The sequence below is a fragment of the Quercus lobata genome, chromosome 4 (genome assembly GCF_001633185.2).
Source record: "Quercus lobata isolate SW786 chromosome 4, ValleyOak3.0 Primary Assembly, whole genome shotgun sequence".
In the NCBI taxonomy this organism is placed as follows: domain Eukaryota; kingdom Viridiplantae; phylum Streptophyta; class Magnoliopsida; order Fagales; family Fagaceae; genus Quercus; species Quercus lobata.
Window position 1 is genome coordinate 77,884,188 of NC_044907.1, and position 12,232 is coordinate 77,896,419.

Genomic DNA, 12,232 nt, shown 5'->3' on the forward strand with positions numbered 1-12,232 from the left:
TTTTTTTTAAATTTTTTTTTATTGGACGTTATTTTTCTTTTATAATAACCTTGGGTGATTGTATTTTTATATTTTTTTTTAATCGAGCATTATTTTTTAATAAGGTTATATGAGTAAATTTATACAAATTTTATTTTCTATCCTCTCATTTTTCTTCTCAACTAAACAAAAAAAAGTTTTCTATCCCTCCACATTTCCACCCACCAACCAAACATAAATGGAGGAAATTAAAATCTCTTCTATCATTACACTTTTCCTTCATCTCCTCATTTTCCATCCTCCCATTTGTCAACTTGTCATTTATTTAACACGTCAGCATTTTTTGTTAATGAGTTTTTGATAGGGACTAAATTAATTACAAGTTGCAAATAGCAAGTGTGGGGGTAACAGACCGAGGAGCCCATACCAATATACACGTTGGGTCAAGGGCCCAGTCCAAGGAAGAATCCCTCCTCGGCCATGGGAAGAACCCCTTCTCGGCCAAGTATGGCCGAGGACAAAGGGAACGGCCTATCACTGAGAGTGGCATTCCGGGTCATTCCATGAAATATGAAAAGTACTAAGACAAAAAAGGACAACAGAAAGAATGAAAATATCTAAGGGAAAGCTGCCATTATTGCATTCAGTGCTCTGTACCTGACAAAGCCATGCTTTTCTGCCTTTACAACCACCCCTAACAACTTTGGGAAGGGGCTGATGGGACAAGTATCAGTACTATGAATCTAAATCGGGAGGGAGGAAGCTAGTATAAAAGGGGGTGATGGGAGGCAATCAAAAGGGACTGCGGGAATCACTACCGCTCGCCATATACTAGAAAAAGCTCCTCGGATCGTGTCGAGGACCAACCTTCTAAGTTAAACTCAGTTCATCTTTCCTTGATTGCCATGAACACCATATTAACTATTACCCATACACTAAAGCCTAGCTTTTCGACCCACTCTCTACAAATTTATTGTATTGGGCTCACAGGTCTAAGATTCCATACATCTTGGGCTTGGGCTGCAAAACGTGGCCCTACAATTGGCGCCGTCTGTGGGAAGAGCTTGTGCGTTGGTGGATGCAACGGTTAATCATGGTGGGAGAGTCCCTCGAGAATACCATTTTTGCGGTGGTGCATGCTACACGAAAGCTTCCCCATTATTTCCAAAAACACACAGTTGTTGTCATAACTCAGCTTCCGCTTAGGTCTACACTTCGAAGTATTGATTACGCGGGGAGGATTGCTAAATGGGGCGCAGTTCTAGGGGCTTCTGGGGTCAAGGATATGCCCCGTACACTTGTCAATGGGCTAGTTCTTGTGGGTCTAGTAACCCGGTTCGCTGAATCCCTATGGGAGAAAGGAGCCGAGAGTCAAAGCATGGATGGTGAAGCAGTTAAACAGAACCTCAGCTATGTCGGGTCCTCAGACCTCCTGCTTTGGGGAAATTAACACGCACTAAAATCTTTTGAAGTGGTTAAACCGAACCTCAGCTATGTCGGGTCCTCAGATCTCCTGCTTTGGGAAAATTAACACGCACTAAAATATTTTGAAGCGGTTAAACCGAACCTCAGCTATGTCAGGTCCTCGAACCTCCTGCTTTGGGGAAATTAACACGCACTAAAATCTTTTGAAGCGGTTAAACGGAACCTCAACTATGTCGGGTCCTCGGACCTCTTGCTTTGGGGAAATTAACACGCACCAAAATCTCTTGAAGCGGTTAAACGGAACCTTAGCTATGTCGGGTCCTCGGACCTTCTGCTTTGGGGAAATTAACACGCACTGGAATCTCTTGAAGTGATTAAACCAAACCTTAGCTATGTTGGGTCCTCGGACCTCCTGCCTTGTGGAAATTAACACGCACTGGCCACTTTCTAAGTGTTTAAGCTAAACTCAATCATACCTCGGTCCTCAGACCAGATGATGTGGGAAGGTTAGCACTCCGTGACAATAGTATAGAGTGCTTAAATAGAACCTAGCACATGCCTAAGTCCTCGGACCAGATGTTTAAGGAAAGTTAACGCTATAACATCATCATAAACATTGAAAAGAACCTTCGTACTCGGTGGTCCCCTCGGACCGCTTACTTCAAATTGCCCATTCTTTGATGGTTGCACTGTTCGCAATATAGAACACACGGTTATTTTCCTGATTAGTCCTACAGGGTTAACTTATTTAAAGTTAGCGGTCGGATGCCCGTCAGTTTTGGTAAACTCAGGGTAACAACTTTTCATTACCATCAACAACATCAATTCTAAGTACTATTTGAAAGAAAAATACCAACACACCCATTCATGAAACAATTATTGCAAAAAGGAAAGGCTCGTAGAGAAAAATGCGTCTATCTTTTTATTAAATAAAGGGAAAGTACATCGTATACAAAAGGGCTTAGGCAAGCCTGTTTCAAAAGCTAACTCTAAAAAGCAGTCCTTAGGAACGGTAAATCTACAACCTTGTTCTAGTAGCAATCGGGCAAGTATAGATGGTACCGGCAATGAGAAAGAAGAAGAAGCGAAGACACCAAATCCACAACCTTGTTCTAGCAGCAATCGAGCAAGTATGGATGGTACCGGCGATGAGAAAAAAGAAGAAGCGGGAGCATCTGATGGGCCCCTCTTCTCCTAACTACAAGATGTTTTGCTATCAAGGCTGGGAGACAGAACACCTGCCTACCCATGTTCTTGTTGGTTTGCTTGATCAACCTTAGTCCGTCTCCACATCTGCGCACACGTGACACACGGCGCTAGGTGAAATCCAAATTTTGTCGCACCAAAAATCTGATGTGATCTACACCTACTTGGGGTTTTGGCTGTAGGAAGAGAGATTCCTTCCTTGTTCGGTTGAAAGGAAGAAATGTCTTTGGCCTCTGCCTCCCCTGCCTTAACTGTGTCATCCTGGATCTTGGCAACGTCCTCAGCTTCTAAAGAGGGCTTGGTTCCCTCACCCTCACCTTTATCCTTGGCCACTCTATTCCATAGACCTCAATCAACACCCTGGTGGGGCCCTTGGGTACATTTGAAGATTTAAGAGCTTAAAACTCCCGCAGAACTCAAGGATCTGTAAATGAAGAAGAACGACCCCCCCATGTGTCTTATATAGGAGGCAAACCCGGTGGCAATTAATTCACCTGAATCTCAAAGAAAGAATTACAAGCGAGATAAATCTCGCTCAACTTCCAAAGCAGTCTTCAACCATTGGATTTGCGTCACCTCGTAAAAGACCTTAATGAAAGCGCGCCTCGTGTACCGAAACGGCAGGAACGCGACATGAGTAAACTAAAACAATATCTTATAATCAGACGCAGTGTAAAATGGGCGCGAAATAACTATCATCACATCGAGATCCTCCTTTCCTCCCACAGGGAAGAAAAGAAGAATTCCAAGGGGCTATTGTGGGGGTAATAGACTGAGGAGCCCATACCAATATACACGTTGGGCCAAGGGCCCAATCCAAGGAAGAATCCCTCCTCGGCCAGGTATGGCCGAGGATAAAGGGAACGGCCTATCACTGAGAGTAGCATTCCAGGTCATTCCATGGAATAGGAAAAGTACTAAGACAAAAAAGGACAACAGAAAGAATGGAAATATCTAAGGGAAAGCTGTCATTATTGCATTCAGTGCTCTGTACCTGACAGAGCCATGCTTTTCTGCCTTTACAACCACCCCCAACAACTTTGGGGAGGGGCTGATGGGACAAGTATTAGAACTATGAATCTAAATCGGGAGGGAGGAAGCTAGTATAAAAAGGGGTGATGGGAGGCAATCAAAGGGGACTGCGGGAACCACTACCGCTCACCATATACTAGAAAAAGCTCCTCGGATCGTGTCGAGGACCAACCTTCTAAGATAAACTCACTTCATCTTTGCTTGACTACCATGAACACCATATTAATTGTTACCCATGCACTAAGGCCTAGCTTTTCAACCCACTCTCTACAAATTTATTGTACCGGGCTCACAGGTCCAAGATTTCATACATCTTGGGCTTGTGCTGCAAAATGTGACCCTACAGTAAGGATCAAATTGATTGTTACTAAAATGGAGATACCAAAATAGTAATTTCACCAAAAAAGAAATATGGAACCAATGCTTTGATTTATACAAGCAACACTTGGAGAGTCATTTCTTTATGGCACTCTGCTTATCGATCAAGAAAGTGGGAAGCTGGTTACATATAAAAGAAATCAAACTCATAATTCACAATTATATAAAGTTTATACATACACAGACTCATCACAATTATGATAATTCACAATTATCATCCATATCTCACAGGTATCTCATTCATCCATCCTCACCTCATTCAGCACCCCGCTAAATTCTTAATAACCCAATAATCAGAATCGACTCATCACTGCTCGTACCATACCTATTTCTCTTTCTCTCTCTTTGTGTGCACCCTTGTTAAAGTTGAAAAGAGAAAACAAGAAAAGAAGATGAAGAAAACGGCAACGTTTTGTGAAGAAATAGTAGAAGAACCCAAAGATGGAAACGATGTCATTATGATTAATGAAAAGAAACAAGAGACAAAGAAACAACACCGCATCATTAAACAAGAACAAACAAAAATTCACAAAGCGATGTCGTATAGTTAGCACACGCGTCATAATCTTATTAGTTTCTTTTGTAACTGTTACGTTAGTTAGATTTATTATTTCTGTTTTCTTTTCTGGATCTTTTTTTGGACTCATGTACATGCTCTATTGTGTAGTATATAGATAGCTGAGGAGCTTTGTTAGTTTCATTCAGAAAGTTTATATCTTTACAACCCTATCAGTGACCAAAATGGCCAAAGACTCACCGAAACAACCACCACCACCACAACCACACTGAATACAATGAAGAAACAATGGCAACCACTCTAGTGTTATCATCGATTTACAAACTTTAAGCTATTATTTTAGAATGATAGAACATGTGTATCTTTAGGAGAGAAATAGCTACCTGAGTCTGCAATTTCATCCCAAGCGTCTTTAGCCTTACTAATTTTCTCTAACAAAAAAAATTTGTCCGACCCACAGGATTCCCTGATCAAATATAAAGCCAAAGCATTCTTCTTGCTCCATGCAAGTGTATTTGGTTCGGTGGTTGTTTCAACAATGTTCCAAAGATCATGATCCATTAAAATTGTTTTCATCTGATTGCTCCAACCCACATAACTTTCTTCCTCCTCCTCTAGAATTGAAACACCAACAACAATTTAATATATCATTCTCACATATAAAATTGTGACACAGTGAAGATTCTATTAAACTCTTTTAGATATCCAAAATACCGTAGTGGGGTATTAGGTATGTTACATTTCAACCATTCTTGCTTTACGTGTTTACCAAATCTTAGCTTCTCCTCATACTTTCAATGTACACACTTTGCATTCCAGACAATTGTATACGAAGACTTTTTGTTATGACACTCACCTCCCCTTAATTAGGAATAAGATAGCCACTTTCTTTAAAATATAAATTATTTACACATGCCCTCCCCTGAATGATTAAAAATAAATTAAAATTCTTTGGGGAATTTTTTTTTTCCAACTATTAGAGTGTAAATGGCAATTTAAGTGAAGGGTAATATACAAAATTTAAGTTTTTTAGAGCCTATTTTTGGTTATTTAGAAGAGGTTAGTGTAAATATTTTGTATTTTAATTCCAAATTAGAGGGGAAAACATTGGAATTTACTCTTTTTCAAAGTGATGTCCTGTGTGTATAGAGTGTGAATATTGGGAGTATGAGACAATAATTTTCCATTTGATAATGAATATATATTATGATTTAATTTAACAACAAGAGATTAAAATCCTAAGAAAAAAAATAGCAACGAGCAACTTTATGGTATTTTCCTCACCTAATTATATTTAACCTGTAACTTGGAAGATCTAAATGAAAGAAAAATTACAAAATGGATAGAAGGGAAGCTCACTAACACTCTACCAGTACCAGCCACCCAAAAAAGAATATAACTAGTAGCAGCCATTAAAAAATAAAATTCCAATAATTGATAGCAGATCTGGGAGAACAAAATAAAGTTGGACAGATGAGGGGAAATTTTAACTAATGGGGAAAACAGAACATAGTTACATTTTGTTGGATAAAGTAAAAAAGTGAAACTAAAACTTTGATCAAATCGGATGAAATTTGTAGCAAATGATTCTGTTATATACAACCTGCAGCTTAGACATCTAAATAGAGAAACCTACAGGTAGCTTAGTTATGTATTTATCCCACCATAGTGACAGTACATGTGTTATGTTGTCATTGGTACCTAGAGTTGGTGGACTGTTCTGTTATGTTAGTTATAAGCTATTAATTAGTTAGAGTTTCAGTTTTTCTTATTTTTCTAGTTTTGTCTCTGCTTCTTGAATATATAAGCAGAGATTGAGTTATTCATTCAATGAGAAATCAGAGAAGATTATCACATTCTTGATCTCCAATCACAAATTTAGACCCTAACCTTTTAGTGTCATGTCAATTTAGTCTATACTGTTATTTTTTAGATGTAAATTACTGACATGACTAATGGCTAAAATAAACAATTAATTGTAGTTGATGTGGCAATAACTAATTCTTTATTTTGGCTGTTTTCTATGTCAACAATTTTCATCCAAGAGTTACAACAAAAACTAAATTGACAAAACACTGAAAGGTTAGGAACCAAATTGAAATATAATGTAAATGATGGAGAACAAATACATAATTTACCCTAAATTTAAATACTAGCCTTCCTAGATTCTTATTAAAAATATGTAATGCATTTAAATAGTTGACTAATGTATTGTTTATTCCCTCTGATTACTCTTATGTCATATATTGCTCATTAAATTAAAGTATATTTAATGTATACTATATATAATTTAATTATTTTTTATTTTTATTAAATTGACTTGTATATTTTTAGACATATCAAGACTTATTTATTCATTTTTTGGCAAAAATGTAAAAACTTAATGTAAATATTTTTGTTTAAGTAAGAAAATATCGTATGTTAAAATAAAAATTATAAACATTCTTCATGTGTGTGTGTGTGTGTATATATATTGAAAAAAAAAAATTGGCACCGCCACTACTTCAGTGGTAGCTTCTTCAACGTTTGCTAAAACACGTTCTCCAATCAGGCTTCAATTGGAGAATATGCTTGAAACCCTTACTATTTGCATAGTGGAGGATAATCCAGGCATTATTCTTGTCACTCAACTTTTTATGGACGACACAATTACAACACTTGAAAGTAGATCTTTTCTCATGGTAGTGACTGCCAAAAATAAGATTTGTTATGTTGATGGAACAATATTGCAACCCTTGGATTCCTTGAGCCCAGTGTTTAATGCATGGAGGCACTATAACAACATGCTGCTATCATGGATCTTCAATTCCATCTCGAAGGAAATTACGTTTCATAGGAAGACATGAATTGAATAAACTCGAAAGTAAAGAACTGAATTAAACGAAAGTAAAGTTTAAAAGCTAAACTGAATTGAATTTGAGACAAAATTAGAGGATGTAATTTGTAATTTAACCCAAAACTTATTAGATAATTAAGTAGCATGAGATTTGATCACAAAAGAGCCTACCTTTATTTTTTGGAAAAAAAAAAAATAGAGCCTAACTTTGTGATTATAGCATAAAAGCATATTATAAGACCACGAATTATAATTTATTTATATCTAAATAAAATTACCATGGGGATGGGGCATTTCTGCAGCAGTATCAGAATGGGTCTTTTTTGAATGCTTCAATCATGGATTTGGCACCCATCACATGTCCTCTGGCATAAGGCCATTCCCACTGTTCAAATGTTGGCTTTGCTTCTATTAATACTGCTGTCTATTGGTGTATTATTAAGGTTGTAATGGTGGTGGGAACCAGATGAGACAGAGGGGAGGAGGAAAAGCGTGAAGATTCTGTATTTTATTTCATTTCATTTCTTTCTTCTAAGTATTTTTTTTTTGGTAAGTTTATTATAATATCTTGTAGACCTTAGTCCTATTTGAGGTATAAAATGATTGAGCACATGCAGAATAGAGAGAGACATACCAAAATAATCACTTTTGGGGATGCTGCATATTGATTCCAAAGTTTCCCAAGCAATTTTGGTGGAAGTAATCAGACTAATCACATGACATATCTGTTACGGGCATGAAATTTGGATCACATGTAAAGCCATGGCATTCTTCTTGCTTAGGAAATTCGTCGGTTGCTTGAACAATGTCCCATATATCTTGAGCAATCAAATAGGTTCTCACTTGGACACTCCAAACCAAATAATTAATGTTTACATTAAGAACTTCACTTACAGCCACACTTAAGGCTATCCTTGTTTCCATCTTTAATCTGTCAATATACCTACATGGTGTTAGGATCAGGGTACACTTTGGCAATCAAATACGATTAGAATATAATCCAATTAGGTACAGGTTTAGAATCCGCGCAACTAAAATTTTTGCATTTTTCTTTTAAAAATTAATTTTTAGTCTTTTATGGGTCGGATCAATTTAGGATGATATCACTTATGTCATAATGTGTACTCATGTTATATATAAAACATTAAAATTCTACCATTTTATTAAAAAGATGAATATTAAATCTCTCACAAACACAACTAAATACATAAAATTTGAGGATAGAATATAACATACTGGATTAACAGAAAATAAATAAATAAATAATTGGAAAAAAAAAACCTATAGAAAATTTATATTTAAAAAAAAAAAGGACTACTCAATATTAGTACTAAATCTAAAATTAAGAATATTTATATTTCAGAATTGCACATCAAATTATTTTTCAGTTTGGCACCCCATCTATAGAATTAGACCTCTCTCATTATTTCTCCCAAAAACTTTCAAAGTGACCATAAACTTGTATTTACATAATAACCAACCAAATAACTCAATAAATCGTTATTCTTATATATTCTTCTTTAGGCAGATTTAAGGTACCTGCCCAAGTTTACAGAAATAACTGAAGTCTAATTAAGAGCATCTAATATATTGCGGGAACCTTTAGGGGGGCCAGGCCACCCCAAAATAATAATAATATGGGTAAATTCCACTAAACCCTCCCCTGAGGTTTGGACTAATACCAATTAGGTCCAAGACTTTTCAAAAATAACCAACTTGATCTTTAAAAGACAAATTTGTCCCTGACTAGCCAAACCCTTCTCATCTTAAACCAACTCTTCTCTTTCTCATCTCAGACCCTCTATTCAATCACACTACATTGCTGCACAAATCACACTACATAGCTGCACCATCTCATAGAACACAAACATAGACACATAGCCATACAAATTCCAAAACCTAAAACCCCCCAAAAATCATCCCAAATTACCAATCATGCACAAATTCATATGCACACACTAACAAAATCACCATATTAGAGCTATTTTGAGACAAATCCTAAATCAAAAATACCCATAAATCTGCTAATTACCATACCCAAACCCCCTTTCAAACCCAAATCAAAAATCACCAAGCCTAATCTGCAAATTGACCAAGACCCAAACCAACAAAGAACCAAACCAAAAGAGAAATAATAATAATAATAATAATAAATAAAAATAAAAATAAAAAAATAAAAAATTAGAACAGAGAAAGAGTGAGATCAACAGCCACTAATGGTGGCGTCGCCAATGGTGGTGGCGGAGCTCATAGGTCTTTGTCAAACATTCCCTTGACGTTTGACATGCAAACCCAAACACAAACAAAGACCCAAACCCAGAAATAGAGATCCAAACCTAGAAACAAAGACCCAAGCACGTTTTGCACCAGATTAGAGATGTTGGCATGGAACAATAGCAGTGGTGGGATGTGAAGCTCTAAAATCCCTAGCCAAATGTGTCCATGGCACTATTTTTTCTTCAACATTCACATTCTATCATATGATAAAATTGTGACCAAAAAGTTGGAATATTGCTACAGTCACAAACTATTTTACAATAATTTTACAACTTATTGATATGACAAATTCATACTAATTTTTACTTTTTATCTAGATCTACCACTAATATCAATTTTTTCACTTACCAATAATCACTCACCATATTATCAATTCATAAAAATATTTATAAAACAATTTGAATAGCATTACTCAAAACTTGTGAAATAAGCTGCAGTAATAAAATTTTAAAACAATGGGCAGAGGAAGAAGTAGATTAAAAAATGGTCAAGCCTCTCTCTGTAGACCGTTAGTGGTGGTTACGTTCCAGATCTGACCAGATCGGGTTAAATCCGAGCTCTAACATTGCTGACATATGATTTACAACTCCTTTATGGCCTGTTTGGATGTTTAGAGAGGGAGGAGAGTAGAGGGGAAGAGAGTAGTGGAAATGAGAGTAGAGGGGAATGATTATCCTCCACCTTGTTTGGATGTTTTTAAAATTAGCAAGGGGGAAGGGAGTAATTAGCCCTTACTCTTGTTTGGATGTTTTAAAAATTATGGTGGAAATGAGAGGAAATTATTTAAATAAACAAATTTATCCCTATTTGAAAATGGACTTGCAGCATTGGTCTGTGATTAATTTGTTAAATTAAATAATTATTTAATCAACATTCTCATTCCATCAAATACCACTAATAAAAGTAAAAAAAAAATTAAAAATTAAATACACTAATTATTTAGTAACTGTCATATAGATTTCACCCAAGTAATAATATATTAACAATCACCAAAAAAATAAAAAATAAAATCAAAATTAAATAATAAAAAATTTAGAAAGAAAGTAAAGAGGGGACCTAAAGAGAGGACCAAGTGAGGTTCAATAAGGTAGTGAACCATAGTAGGAAATTAAAATGTATGAGCCTCGATTGTATAGTTTCTTCAGGTTCTTCTTCGCGTGGATCGATAGGTACCCTATGAACACCACTGACACCACCACCAAAACCACGTCGAACCAGACTCCATGGCATCTCGGTGAACCATCGTGGCCATCGGTGTTGGCCGGATTGAGCAATGGCTGGAGAGATAAGGGACGAGACTCGGGGTTGATTTGGAGGCTCATCGTCGACATTTTTCTAGATTTTGTTTAGTCGATGGGGGTTATGGAAACCCTAATTTTGGATTGTTGGGCATTGTTTGGTTGGTGAGAAAATAAGAGAGGAAAGAAAAGAAAAGAAGAAAAAAAAAAGTTTACTGAAGAGATTGCGATGAAACGAAAAGTTTGCGAGACGTTGGACTTGGAAGTGGAATTTCGATGAACTTGTAGAGAGCAAAAGTAACTGGTTGACACGACGCCATATTATTTTAAATTTTTTTTTTTTTTTTTGGTAAATGTACATATTTTCACAACATTAGTCAGTGAAATAGTGAGATTCAAATTTTTTTTTTTTTCATTCACCTTAAATTTTCTCAGGAAACAAACAAAGATTATTTATAGAATCGGTTTGTAATTTGGTTAATTTAGAAAGGGTAAATTGGAGAATTCATTTGGTCAATAATTTATCTACTCTACTCTCCCTCCAAATCTCTCCAATTTGGAGGAATTAAAAATGAGGGGTTAGAGGTAGTTGAAACCCCTCCAAACCCCTCTTCTTCCTTCCTTAAAAATCTTCCAAACAAGGTAATTGAATTACTCTCCCTCTCTTTACTCTACTCCCCTCCTTTTTTTAACATCCAAACAGAGCATTACTGACCACTCTTGCAAGGTTTCTCCGAGTAAGCCCCCTGACTTTCTAGTGGTTGTGGTTTTTCACTGTATAATGTTGTTTCTTCACTGAGATTTTTCCGATGCATTTTATTTTATTTATTTTAATTTTCTTAAAAAAAAAACGATAAATTCTAGGAACTACGAAAAAGAAAGTTGCTTCAAAAAAGCTTCGCAAATGATTAAAAGCTCGTAATAAAATGTTAGCAAGCACACGAACCTGAACGGCTGAGCTGAGTTCCTACTCCAAGAAGATTGGATTGATTCTGATCTAGAAATATTTACTGGCCGACAAAAAGATACTAAGATAGGAAAAACTTATTATAGTCTAGTTGTTTAAATAGGACTCGGTTATTGTTCCTCCAAAAAAAAAAAAAAAAACTCGGTTAACCATAAATAGAAAAAGACATACCATTCAATACATGACGTAATATATTCATTAGTGGTCACCCGAAGAAATAATGCAGAAAATGGAATAGAAATAAGTTGCTAGTATTTGTCATTCTTTAGGGTCTGTTTGGATACCACTAATTACTGAAAATTGAAAACTAAAAACACTGTAACGAAATAATTTTTAAATATGTGAATAGTGGCGTTGGACCCAGTTTTAAAGTTAGA

General features: G+C 36.1%; 1 long non-coding RNA gene across 1 annotated transcript; it reads right to left on the reverse strand.

Moving 5' to 3' along the window:
- Positions 1–4,791: 4,791 nt before the first annotated feature.
- On the reverse strand, positions 4,792–11,900 carry LOC115987933. The gene is made up of 3 exons (XR_004091262.1): positions 11,835–11,900; positions 8,008–8,304; positions 4,792–5,151 (listed from the first exon to the last, which is right to left on the reverse strand). It is a non-coding gene; the product is annotated as an uncharacterized LOC115987933 (long non-coding RNA).
- Between the last annotated feature and the right edge of the window lie 332 nt (positions 11,901–12,232).